The following is a 15,394-nucleotide window of genomic DNA, read 5'->3' as shown; positions in this document are numbered from 1 at the left end:
TGCAACTATGACCCATTACCTTTTTGACTAGTGTGGTTTACGCCGTCCAAGGCAAATCTTTTTAATCAGTAGTTACTTAGCAGGGGCTGGAGAAGTTCGTTGTCATAACTTTATGTAATATATACTATTGAATTATCAGGATGCACCCCTAGTGTGATATGCTTCAATGTTAAAATAAATACCTGCAGTAGAGACTGCCTTTTATTTGAAATTTGGATTACTGCTGCTGAACGAGGCAGAAATGGACTGGAGAAATATATTTAAAAGTTTACCTTGTCGGGAATCGAATATGGCTGCTGTTCTTCAGGCAACTAAATTTAAAATAACGGAAAAAACTTTAGATGTTGCTTTTAGTAAACCATGTAACGATGATAAATTAATACCAGTATATTTACATCAGTTCTTGATATTACGGAAAGGTTAGTTTCCACCATAATCAGCATTCAAGTGTACAAAGACGCTCCTTGACTGTGAAATTAAGCACTTTTATTCCAAAAAGGATTCACCCAATAAAACTGCTTATGATGAGTACCTTGGTTTGTCCTGAAAACTCTCAATTTGACGAATTCCTGATAGCGCTCAATAATTTCACAGAGAAATGTGCAAAATTAATTTTAAAACAAGCATCGTTATAAACTCGTGTTTACACCATACTTGTCAAGAACCAAATTGAAGCTAATGGTATGATCTTTCCTTATGCAAAAAGAATAGTTAATCTAACATGTTTACAGTTCAACCACTAGGATATTGCTCTTCTAAATAAAGGTATCAAACAAGTTCAGCCACTAATGAATGAATAACATGTCACTGACCTGATCATTGAGTTAAAGCTAGTGCTTGACCATGCTGTTGACAGCTACGTGACCAAATTAAAAAGAACGCGTAAAACAAGTGACATGACTGAGAGGTATATTAATTCAAAGAATAGCAGTAATGAACAGTCAGTTACTATATCTGTTAATAAAACACTAAGAGAGCACGAGGCCATGGTGGTGGGGGTCGACAAAGGAAACATTGTTATTGTAAGACAGACGACATATCCAATACAGAACAATTTTCCAAAGATAATGGCATCAAGTCAGTAGATTATGAGTTGGACAAAGCCATCAGTAGAGAATTATATAACTACATCTTGTCAGGAAATAACATTATCACATCTGTGAATCAACAAAAATTACAAGTTATGAACCCTAGAGCGCAAATAAAACACACAAACTGGGTTTTCTGGTGCGTCCGATTATTAACTGCTTTGAAAACACATGGAGAAATTTTCACTGCAGTCAGTTTTACGTTTCTGATAAAAAAATTTCAATTAAAACAGGAAAACCCTTATTGATGATTTCCACCATAGAACATTCCCGCCATCAAGCAGGTTGGTTTCACTAGTGTGAAAAACCTCTATACGAATATACAGATGAAAAGAAATAAATGAATAAAAATTATTGCTGAAAACATAGCAAACAAAAGTTTCCTTGTACAAGATGAAACTGATAAGCTAATAGCTCTCTTTAGGATTCTCTCTTCCTCCGACTACTCCCCATTTGGCAGCCGCACATATATGCAAAAAGACTGGTTAACGATGAGACCATTGGGTGGCAAATGTCCACATCACATATGCAACTCAGCCGATCTTATCAACAGACTGGGGGCTCTCCACCTAAGTAGTTGGAATCTTTTAGTGAGTTTTGATGTAGTATTTCTTTTCACAAAGGTGCCTCTTGCTGATTCCTTGGTACTAACTGGTAAACAGTTACAGACGGGCATCACTGCGTTGTTTTGACACGCTCTTTCCTCAACCTATTATATGTTAAACCAAGAACAGACTGACGGCGTTGCCATGGGCATGTCTCCCCTAGTGGCAAACTTTTTTATGGAGAATTTTGAGGAAAGATCACATGAATCAGCGGTTCTTAAATCAATTGTTTTTTGGAGGCTTGTGGATAATACTTTCATAGTATGACACCACGAAGAAGATAAGATAATGGAAGTTTTACATTGTCCTAACTACATTCATGAGACCATTCGATTGACTATGGAATTAGAGGAAGATGGTTGTTTTTCATTCCTGGATGTTTTGGTTAGACGGAAGAGTGACCGCTCTCTTGTACAATCGGGAGCCCACTCATACTGAATTGTATTTGATATCGTTGAGTTGCCATCATCCATCTCAAACCATGAGTGTTCTTAAAACTCTTGTGCACTGTGCCCATACAGTGTCAGACGCAGATAGTTTGCGTAAAGAGCTTGCATATTTAAGAACAGTGTTCAGAGGCAATGGATACTTGACCAGGAACATTGACAGGGCATTCTCAGTCAAAACAAGAACTGGAAACTGGATAAAGAGGAGAACGTGCCAGCAAAGTTCCTATCTTTTATTCCCTATATTGGAAAAATTTCGTTCTAAATAGCATAAATCCTTAGAAATTTTCAGGTGAAAGTGTTTTTCCGCTCACCATCTAAGATTTCGGAACAGCTAGGATCAGTGATGAATAACTTGTTATTGCGGAAGGCAGGAATTTACAAAATACCTTGCCAGTGTGGTATGACGTGTATAGGACAAACAACACGCACATTGGAAGAACGTTTCACAGAACACAAACGTTGCTCTCGCCTTCTGCAACCCAGCAAGTCTGCAATTGCGGAACATTGTATCTCCAAAGCACATTCAACGCAGTATGACAAAACATTAGTTTTGGCCACGGCAACACCTTTTTGGAGCTCCATTATAAAAGAATCAGTTGAAATACGCATCCCGGAAAGTCTAATGAACCGTGATAGCGGCTACTAGCTGGATAATGCGTGAAATCCCGTCATCTCCGAGACTGTTTTCGACGAAGACGCCAGAATTTTCCGACTACTGCCGCTAGCGGCAACGCTGAAGACACCTGATCTTTGCCGTACCACCAGCGAGGGCGCTGCCGCCGAGCAGTATGGTCCTCGTGTCACCGTGACTCTGACACATGCGCGCCTAAATACTCTCAGCGCGCTATGTAAGTCAGAGCGGAAAATATCTTTGTCAGCCCTGTAGCTTGCAGGCTGCCATGGTTTACTCTACCCCAGCACAGCTCCAGGACAATCCATCAAGAGAGGCTCACTATCATCAACCAGAGAAGATCGAAGAGGAACAGCACACTTCTGATTAGCCTCTAACACTTCGGACCTAATGATAGGTCCGTCTATCTCTCGACCTGCGACCTTCTTCGTCAGTCTTCGATGGTGCATCTGAAGGTGGCTGGTAGGTGTCGAATCGAAATATCGTGGAATTTTACGACGACCGGGTGCGATCCTGAAATCTCTTTGAACACAGAAAACGTACGAGTAGCAACAATTTTTAAAATCATCAAACAAATATACTGTCAGATTCTACGGTAAGCTAAGGTCTGACCTCTAGTGAACCAATATAACATGAGATGAAACTTCCTGGCAGATTAAAACTGTGTGCCGGACCGAGACTCGAACTCGCAACCTTTGCCTTTCGTGGGCAAGTGCTCATATCAGCGCACACTCCACTGCAGAGTGAAAATTTTAATTTTGATAACATGAGATGTACAGATAGGATATTCTTGCAAGCATGATATATTTTTGCATAATATTCTCTACGAATGTGACTTTGATTAATGGGTCAGTGGCCTGTTCTGAATCTAGTGAGAATCTGTTAATTCCATTGTTTTATTCGGCATATATACACCATGGTCGTGTGGAATGATTCACAAGAATCCGCTTATTGTCTGTTACTTGCGACAATTCTTCCCCACACACTGAGCGCGATGATGCAGTGATAAGACACTGGACTCACATTCTAGAGAACAGTGGTTCGAATTCTCTCCAAGCCATACAGATGTAGGCTCTCCATGGTTTCCATAAATCAGTTAAGGCAATTGCCAGAATGTTTCGTTTCAAAGGGACATGGTCGGTTTCCTTCTCCATGCTTTTACAATCAAGGTTTTATTTTATTTCCCAACCAAGGTTTTATTTAATTTTTATTTTACATTTCTAGTTCTGTAGGACAAAATTAAGTAGCAAATTTGCATGGTCATAAGACGAATCAGTACCTGAAATTAACAACAGATCAAATTTACCCGAAACCAATGCAAACGACAAGCTCCTGTGTAGATGCTAGCATAATCAACAATGTAACGCAGGAATTTGCTTAATTTTTTCCAGACACTCTCATGCAGAGTATAATGAGTGACTCCTATGGAAATTCCTCAGTTTGGGCTTGAAAGTGCGTAAATTATTGCCGAGACTGTTTAATTCTGGTAATAGGTTAGATAAATGGAAGCAGGATAATACTGTGCGCTTTTTCATGAGAGTCAAGGAGATGCGATCCACATGTAAACTGACTTTCTCGTTAGTATTAACGGATTGAAAGCTGCTAATACTTGGAAATAAGTTCATGCTGCTAACAACAATCGGTACGAAAGAAAATATATGTATTTAGAGGTTAATGTCAGAATTCCAAGCCTCCCGGTCAGGGGTCGACGTGAGGTTCGCGAACTTACACCTCGCATAACTTGAACTGTCCGCTTCTCAGCCAAAAATTTGGAGAGTTACTTCAGAATATAGCGCTGTATATCATAAGCGAACGACAATAAGCAAAGTACACTAATTTCTATGTTGGACTATAACTTATTGCGGACATTTCTCTCATTCATTTTTTTGACAATGGATATCGTCGTTCCATGACAGATTGCCATCCATCTGAACATGTAGGAATTCGGATTGTTCAAGCTCACTAGTCATATGCCCATTTTCTGTAATCCAAATCTCAGCAAAGTACACTAATTTCTATGTTGGACTATCACTTATTGCGGACATTTCTCTCATTCAGTTTTCTGACAATGGATATAGTCGTTCCATGACAGATTGCCATCCATCTGAACATGTAGGAATTCGGATTGTTCAGGCTCACTAGTCATATGCCCATTTTCTGTAATCCAAATCTCAGTTTTAGTTGAATTGTGCGTTAGAAACTGAGTCTTACTGTGATTTAGCATCAACTTCGTTTATATTATCCATGAACTTATGTCTCAAGCTGCACTATTTGATACAGTGCCTATGTTGGACTCAACGACCTTCGCTACCAAGCTTGTGACAGATGCAAACAGAAATACAGGATTATTCTAAATGATGGACCCATTCTCAAACCTTCGTATTTATTCAAGTACAAATCCAAAATGAACAAGCTTTATACCAAAGAAAAGAGACAGTTTCAAAGCTTTTTCATAATGTTTGGTGTCAATTCAATGAATTTAATAATTTGTAGTAAACTGTACTCAGCCTAATTAGATTTTAATAATTATTTAATAAATATAAATCCGGAGTGTCCTGCGTTGAGTTTTCACAAGCTCAAGCGCTGGATTCCAGGCAGTGCTGATTTGGCATCCCGAGTCCGCCATAGCAGAGCATTGTCTGGAACTTGGTCATTCAATGGATTACAATGACACCAAGATCGTGACGCAGACCTCAAGCTTTTGGGACAGTGTCATTAAAGAAGCCATTGAGATTAAGGTCACAGACAACCTAATCAACCGTGCCTCGGGATACCAAATCAGCACTGCCTGGAATCCAGTGCTTGAGCTTGTGAAAACTCAACGCAGGACACTCCGGGATTCTACAAGAAATAGAAGTGGAGACCGAGAGAACAGCCGTGAGACAAGGTGTCTGACAATGGAGACCAGATCTGACACACCCAAGATCATGAACTCGACTTCAGAAGACGGCCAGGCCGGGCGCGGACGGCGGAGGGAACACCAGCGACCAGAGGGGGACAATGTAGCCGCGTATGGCGGGCGCGGACCTCAGACGGAACACACGACGCGGCGCGGACCGATTAGGGAGCGCCTAGCACGAAACAGAAGTGTAAATCATAGTAACAGTCAGGAGATAGAGTACCCAACATCTCAGACCGGGTCTGACACAGCTCAGATGATAACCACATCCGTTGAGGACGGCCAGAACGGGCGCCGACGGCAGTCGGAACATCTGCGACTGGAGGGGTCCGTTGAAGCCGAGTCTGGCGGGCGCGGACCACAGATGGGACACTCGACCCAGCGCGGACCGATTAGGGAACGCCCAGCTCCTCCCAGGCATAAATACTCGACTCGATCGACCCAAGGACCAGTCTCAGGTAGCACCTGAAGAAGACAGCGAGGCACGCTGTTGAAATATCGTGCGAGAACGACGCGAACATCCGGCTGGATTCCCGAATATCCAAGATATCAACAGATCGCCGGGAAAGCATGAACAAGTGATAAATGTTCAATGAGGCCACCGTTGGCTGCACAGTAAACATCAACGCGGTAGCCAAACTCGTCTCACACACATGAAAGTGTATCTGCTGTTACTGAGAGCACAGCAGCAGTCATCTAGTTCCGTATATCATTCAGAGTGGTTGGTAGAGGCGGGACGTAAACAGCTTTCTTCACATAGCCCCATAAAAAAGAATTGCAGGGTATGAGATCAGGAGGTCTCAAGTGCCAGAAGTGCACAGCCAGGTCCTCAAGTCCCCGGCGACCGATCTAGCACTGAGGAAGGGAGTCATTCAAAAAGCCTCATACATCACAATGCCAATGGGGCGGAACTTCACACTGTTGGAAAATGAAGTCCTGGGAATCTTCCATAACTTGAGGGAACGGCCATGGTTCCAACATGTCCAGGTACGTGAGTCCTGTTACAGTTCTTTCCGCAAAGAAAAATGGTCCATAAACCTTTGTACGGGATACGGCACAGAACACATTGATCTTCGGTGAGTTTCTTTCGTGTTGCAATGGTGAATGTGGATTTCCCAATCCCCATATGCTAACATTGTGTCTGTTGACTTTTCCACTAGGATGGGACGTCGCTTCATCGCTAAAAATTACACGCCGTAGAAATGCGTTATCCTCCGTCTTTCCTAGCACATAACCACAAAATATGAGGCGTTTCTCTTTGTCATAGTAGTTGACAGCCTGTGCAAGCTGTAATCGGTAGGGCTTGTACATCAACGCCATCTCAGAACTTTCCACACAGTTAGTTGGAGTATTCCAAGTTCTCGACTGGCTCTATTGGTAGTCTTACTGGGACTGTGCACAAATCTTTCTTGAATCCGTCGGACATCGCCCTATGACACACGCGGTCGGCCTGTGCTTCTTCCTTTGCACACACTCCTAGTTTGGTTGAATTGCTTAAACCAATGCTTTTGCGAGTTACTGATTGAGTACTGAATTTGGTACGAAATGCCCACTGCATTGCAATTTACTACTCACTTTTCGCGAACTCAAGGCCGCAGAAAACGTTGTGCTCCACAGTCGTCATCTCACTCAAGACTGACAGTGAAACTGAATGACGGCCCTATTGCCGCGCGAACTCTAGCGGCCGCTTCTGAAACCAACACCGCCTCCCACCAAAAACTTTGAAACTTCCTCTTTTCATTGGTATAAAGCTTGTTCATTTTGGATTTGTACTTGAATACATAAGAATTTTTGAAAATTGACCCATCATTCAGAATAACTCTTTATTTTAGAATTACCTGTTATATTAGAAGACATATCGTTCATAAACGTAAAATACAGTAGTGGTCCCAGCACCGACCCCTGAGGAACCCTTCACTTAACTGTACTCCAATCAGACTCTGTGTCATAACCATTATTATTATTGTGGATAATCACCTTTTCTGTCTGTTGTTCTAGTATGAGACGAGCTACTCCTCTCATTCCATGATGGTCCAACTTCTCTAGTAATATTTTGTGATCAACATAAAAAAACGCGTTAGTTAAATCGTGGAAGAAGCCTAGTGTTCGCAACCTTTTATTTGATCCATCTGGTAACTCACAGAGAAAAGAGAATATAGTATTTTCAGTTGTTAAAACACTTCTAAAAGTAAACTGAATGTCTGACAGCGAATCATGGACACTGAAATGATTAATTACCCATATACATATACAGCCTTTTCAATAACTTTATCAAACGGCAATGGCACATAAATAGATCTCCAAATGTCTTTGAACCATGGTAAAAATTGCTGTTTTGAAGAGCGCGCCGCAGCCCATAGTGTGAAGCAGTCGCCCTCCGTTTCTGGCCGTGGCGCCGCTGTGGCAATCGCAACTTTGGTGTTTCCCTGTGGTGGGAAAGGGGAAAGGTTGCCTATTCATGTGCATTTAAGGGGCGCTATGAGCTCGCCGGTCGATCAGTCTGGGACAGTCTCTCGTCCCCAGCTTGCTAGTCTGTCTCTCTTCCTAATTTGTTAGGCAGTTAGCGTCTGTCGGTCGTTTGGAGTGCTAGTATGTCTGTAGTATGTCTGTCGTTCGCATCAACCTTTAAGGCCAGCAAAATGAGAGTCTTCCCACTCCTCCAGTAAGAGAACTCAGCGAGTGGTCGCTTGGTCGGGGCTTAGTTCCTGCATCTGAGTCTGCGGGTTAGGCCGCCAATCTGCTCGAGTTTGCTCAGGCAATGGTCATTGGCGGTTGGATCGATCGGTTGGTCGGTCGCACACTGAGACAGAAGATGACTTGTCCGTGTTGAGCATCGGCGCATGTGAGGTCGCCACCTGAGACCAGTGGGCCACAGCGTATAGCCAGGGGTAGTGACTTCGCGGTCGACACGAGAGAAACAGGAGTCAACCCACGACATCAGTCTGGTCGGTGCGAGCTGCGACGCCGTGAGACGGGAGATCGGCGCGCCTTCCAGCGTCCGTTGAAGCGGCTGGCAGCAGATGCTTCGGGAGAGCGATTTGGGTGTGCTGCGCCAGGTCTTCTCCAGAAATCGCAGTTTATTAGAAGTTAAGTGATTGGTGATATATTGTTTTATTCACTTTTGTTAAATTCTACTTGTTCTCTTGGTGAGGCCACCAGCCGTTTTGCTTTGGGGTCGTCCCACCATTCTTCTCCGTTTCTCCCCTGTGGAGAAGGGGCGGGTTAGAGCAACCTGCGGTTCGGGTTGTTCGGTCATTTCCCTATCAATCTACCGTACGTTAGTAGCTGCCTCTGTCATGTTTGTCGGATTTGGCGTGTTAACAAATTTATTGCGTGGGGTGTAACTGCCTGATACCTGAAATATGTATTGATCTTTGGAAACTTTGATGTTATTGCCTATGATCTTGAGAGGCGGTATCTGTGTACTGTAGAGCATCTTAACTATTGTTTGTCCAACCTTGCAGAATTTTATATAAGATTGCATTTCATGGGCTTTTTAAAGGATCATTCTAATATATAAAGTTGCCACCCTTTCACCGTAAGACTTTTCTTAGAAGTTAAAATCAAGTTGCGCCTCCGGTGGCAAGGTTAATATTTTAATTGTTAGTGTTTTGTACCATTTCCATCCCTCCTACGGGGGGGGGGGGGGGGGTGCATAGTTTGTGTGCTTGTAAATTGTTAAAACTCTTAGTTTAAGGTAATCTGATGTGTTGCAGATTTGCACCAGTGTAGTCTTTCAGAGGCTGTTGTGAGCGGTCGTAACTACGGCCGTGTCAAAAGGGAGCGGCAAGGTTCTCTGCCCGAAAGCTCATAGATTCAAAACTTGTTTCTATCTGCCTCGGAATGAATTGTAACTTTGATATTTGGAGAGTGCTTTCTGATTATAATTTTAAATCTGTCTCTTTTAAAAAATGCTTTTAGGCACTATTACAGTGAATAAAATTCCCATTTGTTAAAAGGAATTTGGTTATGATTTCATCAGTTACTCCCTGGCAACTACTTCCGTGCTTGCATATTGTGATTAAATGTGTTAATGTTCTTGATGAATCGCTATTAAATAAAATAAATTCTTAAGAATATTCTTTGAGAATAAATCACGGTTCAGTCTTCATTATCCTTTGATACATTTTAGGGTTTCGTACCTCAATTGGTAAACACGGAAGTGTTATAGGATCACTTTGTTGTACATCTGTTGGTCTATGTACCTGTCTGTCTGTTTGTCCAACTGTTAAGAACCCTTTTCGCTGGAATGGGTGGGTGTATCAAGCTGAAATTTGTATCACATCGTAAGGTCTACTGTCTCCTGGCCGTGTAAAACTTTAAGCTTCTATCGCAACGCAACAAAAAGATACGCCCATTTGTGTTTCATACTTTGACTTCTTGCAAATATTGATATCGATAACAGGCAAAAAACTTCGAAATTTTCGATTCCTGGGATGCATGAACTCTAGGTATACGTCAGTGTAATTATTGATCCAATCTCACCCTCGATAGTAACAGTGGGTGCATTTCAGATAGCAGTCTTGGAAAGCCATTTCTAAGAGTGTTATGTGATTACCCGGAGAAACTATGTTTTTATTTAATTCAAATTCTCGATTGGAAAAGTGTTAAATGCTGTACCTATGCGAATCATCAGGAAAAAGTATTTTACTACATACTAACTTCACTTAGTGCTGCTGGCCAGACACTTCCTTTGCGACTGACCGCACGGTTTTAATATTACCCTGCCAATTACCTATTCTATTTGCATATCACAGGCTTTTTTCCTTCTAATGACACTTTTAAAAAACTTTACAGTACTGTTTGCAATTAGCTACAGCAGCTCCATTGTGACAACTTCTAACGTTTTGTAATAATTGCCAATTTTTCAGCCATTCAAGTTGCATTTTAGTGCCATTACCCTGTTTAAAACCTTCTAACGGGAAGCAACTTTCAAAGCGCACGAGAAAAGTGTTGAGAAAAACATATTTATCGTCTGTGTTATCAGCATTGAAAAAATACTGTCATTTTAAGTTTTAATGAGGTTTAAAAAGTCTCTGGATTAAAATTTATAAATAGTTTGTAATCGTTATTTACCATTTGACTATGGCCGAAGAGAGCTCGGTCGAAAGCTCGTGGTATTTTAACCACATTGAGGCGGCTGGAAGCCTGAAAAGATTTTATTAGTTTGTAACTGTATTAAACACATGTATGAGCAAAAAATCCCTTTTAGTTTTAAAGGCTTTTGCACTACGACCTGAAAGGCCATTTACCCTTTTACTAACGCAATGCTCCTCTAGTAACGAAGTAGCAACAAAAACGTTGTCTATAGTTTTCTACCGTTTTCCTGCGCCTTGGATGGAGAGAATGGATTCTGCATCAGATGATATCAATTTAGGTGATCTTCTGGCATCCTTTACCTTTGGCCAACATTTGTTTACGTCTCCCTTTGGTTGGCCGAATCAGTTTTGAACGCACAGCAGACCTCGAAAGTATAGCACTTTCTTCAGCTTTCCGCTTACATCTCGAAAACTATACGTTTTTCGAAGATGACCACTCAGTCGAAATTTAAAGTAGACAAAATCTCCTACAAAATATTTTAGTCAAGACTGATTTTATGACGGACGATATCGGTGATGGAGCGCACTGAAAAGCAGTGATTTCTTGGCTCTTCTGCGGAGACGTCAAAAACACCCATTCCCACCGCCTACAACTCTAAGAATATGCAAGTTGTCAACAAATCCCCTACATCACATGAAAGCACATTAACTTTTCCAACAAGAAACGTTTGTAACTATCAATTGTCTCATAAGGAGGAAGGCAACAAAGCGAAAATTACGAAGAACGTCTTCTGCGTCCTACATCCAAATGACCACTCCCACCTCGTTTTGTGCGGAGTAGTCATTTTCTAAAAATGCATAGTTTTCGAGATATAAACGAAAAGCCTAATAAGAGCTAAAATTTGGCGGTTTTTGGCGTTTTTCATTGCGATACTGTCGTTCGGCAAGGCAGCAAACTTGAAATTCGGCTTCAGCATGCTAAAGAATCGTTGAGAAGAAACTTCCACAGTTTTGTTACGTAATCGACTGTTCTGAATATCAATTGACTGGACTAAAAGACCGCTCCCTCTCTTCAGAATCCACATATTTGTCTGACCTCTCAACAGGTACCCCTCCGTTGTGGTTGCACTTATGGTACGGCTATCTGTATATTCAGCAAGATTCGTTATTCAATGTCCATTATATTCTGGCACCACTAAACTTTAATTTGATATTCTGCAAGCCTTTTAGTATTCATTACGATATGTACTTAATGATCTGTTGTCTCGACAAATGGGGCGTCGACATTTTTTCCGTTAGTAAAAAACCAAACCTCCGCCCGAGTAGGCCTTGGAAGGCCCAACGGTATCGACCAACTGTTGTGTCATTCTCTGCCGATAGTCGTCACTGGATGCGGATGTGTAGGGGCACGTAGTCAGCACACCGCTCTCTCGGCCGCTGTCAGTTTTCGTGACTGGAGCCATTACTGCTCAATCAAGTAGCGCCTCAGTTAGTCTCACAAAGGCTGAGTGCAGCCTGCTTGCCAACAGCGCTCGGCAGACCCGAGTGGTCACCCAGGCAAGTGGTTACCCTGACAGCGCTTGGTAGTTTCGGTGATCTAACGGGAACCGGTTTTACCGCTGCGGAAAGGCTGTTGGCTCTTCCTGTTAATAGATCTCAATTTATCAGCCTGTCACTGTGTGAGCTATTGACTGCATAGAATGGAAGTACTTTTTCGAATAAACCTTGTTTACGTTTCATAACTGTAAACACGTTCATCAGTACGGGACAATTTCTGTCTCTAAGGGAAGTGTGATAGTGAATACTAGCTTCCCTAGCTCTCGGGCTCATTGGGGTGTTTATGCTCCCTGACGGCCCACCCATCTCACTGGGAACGTTAGTGTTAACACTAACGTACACTTCCATGGACAACAAGATGTAGATGTTAACAAAATTTGTCGCAATAGTGATTATTATTAACATCGGCTGAAGTAGGCATGGCAATCATACCTAATGGTGACACAGGAAAACTTTTGCCGTACCGGGACTCGAACCCAGATTTCCCGTTTATCTCGAGCGGTCGCCTTAATCTCGGCTATCCGTCCTTATCCTGGTTTTCGAGGTCACCTGTTTACATTTCTATTAAGCGCCGTCAGATGCTCGTCTTCGACATCGCTATGACAAGCACGGTGTGGTACGTACAGCGTTCGACAGCCAAGGATCGCATTACTACCCAAACTTTTCGGTTGCCTTCCGAATCCGCACGCGGCGAAACGCTACCGTGTTCGCGGCAAAAGGGATGTGCTCCTTTTAACTACAATTCGGCTGCTCATTAGTGTCATTGAGTCCAGAAAAAAAGACACTGAATAATTATATCCAAGAACTTGTATCAAAGTTGCATGGTAATGCTGTCATCTGATATTGTATACGTCAGTCAGTATGAACCTCTGCTCTCTTATTATCCGAAGGAATCACGGAGGTGGGTCTTTAAGAATCCGGTAGAGACCATGATTTGTAAGTTAATTATTCACTGCCGATGCAGCATTTTCGTAGTTCATGCAGGCATTATGTTCGACAACAACCACTACTCGCATATAATTTGGGTTCAAGACTGAACTGCGAGAAAAATCGAATAGTTGACAACTACCTCAGTGACTCACAGTGACTGAGGCATCCCCAGTGGGTCAGGCGCCAGCGTCGTCATCCAGATGGTGCAAACTCTGGTGATGGTCCGTAACTAAAAGGCCGAAACCTGTCAGAATTTAACATCGGCTGCGATATCAAGACCGCTTTTAAATAATTTTATCACAATTAGATCGCTGTTCTCCGATAATGTATTATATAATTTTGACTCCTACTGTATGTCATGTACGAAACTGTATGTTCTAGCGAATAAAAGAATACGGGAGTGGGCGTAAACAATTATGCACTTATAGCAACCCTACATGATGGAAAGCACTTCACATCAGCATGGCGTCAAGTTGTTTGCAGTATTGCTAATCCGTATGTTCTGAAACAGGTGTTCGATTGCGAAGATTATTAGAAAAATTTTCACGAAAAATTCAAGTCTATCTTCCAACCTGATTCACGAGAAATCATTGAACGTCAGTGTAATATCTCAAAGTACTTAGTCCCATCATAACTTGTCTTCTCTTCCCTCACCTATGTAACAAATTCATGCTTCCTAATTTTCTTTATTTATAGTTCAAAATACCGAAATAAACGTCGATATAAGGACGTTGTGGGTAAGCAGTCTAGTCTGCAGATTAAGTAGACTTCGAAGTACAAATCCAAGAAATAATTTAATCTGTTATTTCCCTTTCCCAATACGTGCAACGTAATCTTCCACCCGACATCGTTTCCTGCAGTTTGCTTCAAATACACTGTAGTTACACAATGTCGCTAATTACTGCGTAATAATACACTTCTCATGGTCCGGGTTCACAGTCATGCAGAAACTTTTAAAGGACACTATATTCACCGTTGACTGTAGAAACTATTTATTTCACAACTGAAATTTCGACTTCTCTGCCATTTTCTTTTGGTTCTGCAAAATATTTTGTTTCAGGTCATGTCATCGTCAAAACTAATCCTTTTCACTGTGCTGACGATGGCACACATCTAGGAGGATTTTAAAGTCTGACTTGAGCTGAAGCAAAATTTTTTTCCTTACCACTTGAAAAAGGGCCAAAAGTCGAAACTGCAATTGTGAAATAAATAATTTTTACGGGCAACGACAAATATGATGCCCAAAAAAAATCCACGTACATTATATTACTTTTATTTTATTTGGAACAGTATGAATTAATTCAGTTCCACCATGTCGTTCGCCTTCTTTTGCAAGAACTCGATCGAGCTATAGACTTATTTGGGAAGACGTTTCCTACAAGATCATTCTTGTACATCAGGACTGGGATGCAGAAGCACGAATGAAGACGGTCAAACACAGCCTGAGATACCAAATGCCGTTAGTGTGTCCCCAAAGGCCATTAAACGACTGTGGACTCGCGTACAAACAACGATATATACGAAGATACGACCAAGGACATTCATCAGTCCAAGCAGCCGTACGCCAGTACACAGTTTCAGGTAAATCAAGAGGGCTGGAACACCGCAAACCTATAAATGCATCGATCTGCGACCGAATATCAGTAACTTATTTAGCAGCAATATGTAAGAAGTACCGCACACACTAAGTGCTTAGTTCAATTGATTAGAACGATTTTTTCATCACCGTATCGATACAGTGAATGGTCATATTTGAAATTGTTCCAGGCACAACTTTCTTCCCGGCACGTGTGAGGGCATCCTTACTGCTTTCGTAATTGTTTTCACCAGTGCAGTTCTTATTGTTTCCGTGAGTCGCGTTTAGTGCTCGATCGAAGAAGTATTATCTATTGTTCTTAAGAGTATCATTGACTGATTTTCTGCAAATGGTCTCGCCTTCGATTTTAGAAAGACCCAACATATTCAGTTCTGCACATGTGGAGGTACTAAACCAATGATAAGTATAACACATGATAAGGAAATAATAAATAGGATCCAAACTTCAAAATTCTTAGGGGTTCATAATGATGAGAATTTAAGTTGGAGAAAACACATTTTCGAAGTCCTAAAACAACTTAGTTCAGCCGAATTAGCGCTTAGAATCTTGGCAAACCTTGGGGAGAGACAACTCAGTATTTTGACATATTATGTATATGT

The sequence above is a fragment of the Schistocerca americana genome, chromosome 4 (genome assembly GCF_021461395.2).
Source record: "Schistocerca americana isolate TAMUIC-IGC-003095 chromosome 4, iqSchAmer2.1, whole genome shotgun sequence".
NCBI classification, from domain to species: domain Eukaryota; kingdom Metazoa; phylum Arthropoda; class Insecta; order Orthoptera; family Acrididae; genus Schistocerca; species Schistocerca americana.
Note: the sequence above shows the minus strand (reverse complement) of the source record.